Here is a 2,283-nt window from a genome sequence, read left to right as displayed (position 1 = left end):
ATTCAATCATCATTCTTTGTCAGCAATCTAATAACACAATAAGGTACAGTACAATAAAAATAAAACAATAAAATATATGATATCAAATTTATACAATATTCAAATAGTACGATAGTAATATGCCGTGGAATCTTTAAAAGCTGAAAAATTATGAACGATTAAACATTTCGAAAGAATTATAAACGTCTTAATGCTTTTTTTTTAACTATCAAAAAATACTGTATTTTGTACACATTACGTTTCTCTTTTCTCCAAACTGATCCAGAATCCGCCTTCAGGTGTCAAATTGAATTCTGTCTTACTGAAAACAACAGGCTCGACAGTTTTTTTTATTCTTTTCAGGATAAATTTTTGCAAGAGATGAGCTATCAGAATCTTGGTCTCCATGAGAGCAAATCGATTGCCGATACATTTTCTAGGCCCATGTCCAAAAGGTAAATAAGTATTTGAAACAATATTATCTTTGTTTTTTTTCGCTGAATCTTTCGGGATCAAACTTGTTCGGATCCGGAAAGTATTTGGAATCACGATGTAAACCGTAAACGGATATCATCACTACGTTACCAGGTTCGACGATTATACTTCTGCAACTCGGTTGCGACGGAGGCACCTCGTAACTTTTAGTGCAACGTCTATCGGGGAGGATCGCTGGTGGATATTTTCGGAGCATCTCATTAATTACCATATCCATATAAGTCATTTTTGACAACAATTCGTAAGAGATCTCATTATCTTCGGCGAGATGCTGCTGCACCTCATCGCGCAGGCGATCTTGAATGTCTGGATTAACCGCCAGCTCATGAGCAACAAAACACATCAGCGTCGAGGATGTTTCAAAACCGGCTAAGAAAAAGATGAAAACTTGTGAAATGATATCATTCATCATCCAATGTCATTTTGTGAACGTTGGAACCATTTTTATCCCGAGCCTGCATTAATAAGTGAATCATATCTAGTCTGACGATACCTTGCTCGTCTCGAATTTTGATGGTCTCTCCAACAATTCTCTTGAAAAACTCGGCTGTAGACGATGAGCTGAATCCTGTCATACCGAGTAACTTGGCAAAATGCGGAAATATACGCATAAACATGAACTTGAACAAAGTTAGAAATTCGGAGAACGCCTTGCTGGTCTCTATTCCCCTCACGTAAAACTCATTGTTTTGATCTTTCATCGAATTCACGCTTATGCCAAAAGTTGTAGTGATTACGTCAGTGGTATACCGTCTGAAGATCTGCTTTGTCTCGATCGCAACATAGAGTTCCGGATGATCGACCAGATAGACAACGAATTCACGAGAACATTTTGATACTAAATCGAACATGATCTTCATCTTGCTGGCGGTAAAAGAGGGACTTAGCGTGTTTCTCATTTCCTTCCAGCGATCTCCGTGTAACGCGAAAATGTTTTTAATGAATAGTGGGTCTAGATCTTCGTCCAAGAAGCTGTGATGATCGTGAAAATTTTCAAAATCCTTCACCAATACATCCTTGATCAGTTCAGGATCGCGCAAAAACACAGCAGGTGGGGCAAAATCCATTGTTCCAAAATACTTAGCTTCCGGGAAGTAATTGTACAAGAAATGATTATGGTCAGTAATACTCAGACGGCGCAGAAATAGTTTCCAACCCATTATGATAGACCGTAATGCATCGGGAAAATAGGGAACACCTTTACCTTTTCAGTAAAAGTATACATGATGCATTAATGCAACAAATTTCAAGATGCCGATGATGATCAGAGTGATCAATAACAACCCGAAGGATGACGAAAAGAAACGAAAATAATTCCATCGCGAAGTGAAGATAGCGTACGAACGAATGGCTGTGTCTGATGAGACGTAATAAAACGTATAATTACGGACGAGCATAAGCGGATCTTATCATGACAGAAACGAGGAGGGGAGAAGAGGAAACGTCTTTGTCAGTATCAATTGCTGCGTCAATTTGATCGCGCGAAATACGTCAGTCATGTTTTAATTCATGCGCAATAACTTATTTAAACATATCATCACGGATTTTTATCAAAAGTCAAGATTTTTAATGAAGAAAAATTTCTCTTCAATAACAACTTATATTTTTTTCATATAAAAATACTTTGATTCTGTTTAATTCACTTGATTTAATTTGTATTACATTCGATGTCACTTTACATTTGAAGATACTTTCATGACACCAAGTATACTTTTGTATAATGATTCTATACGATTGTGAGATACAAATTGCAATTGCAAACGTATGCAATAAAAATTTTTTTTAAATGTCAATTATTTTCGAGAAAAA

At 36.4% G+C, this 2,283-nt stretch overlaps 1 pseudogene; it reads right to left on the bottom strand.

Moving 5' to 3' along the window:
• Positions 1–228: 228 nt before the first annotated feature.
• LOC126850682 (cytochrome P450 9e2-like) lies at positions 229–1,998 on the bottom strand (annotated as a pseudogene).
• Positions 1,999–2,283: the final 285 nt, after the last annotated feature.

This window comes from Cataglyphis hispanica, chromosome 6 (assembly GCF_021464435.1).
Source record: "Cataglyphis hispanica isolate Lineage 1 chromosome 6, ULB_Chis1_1.0, whole genome shotgun sequence".
Lineage (NCBI taxonomy): Eukaryota > Metazoa > Arthropoda > Insecta > Hymenoptera > Formicidae > Cataglyphis > Cataglyphis hispanica.
The sequence above is the reverse complement of the archived record's forward strand: the minus strand, read 5'-3'. Positions and strand labels throughout refer to the sequence as shown.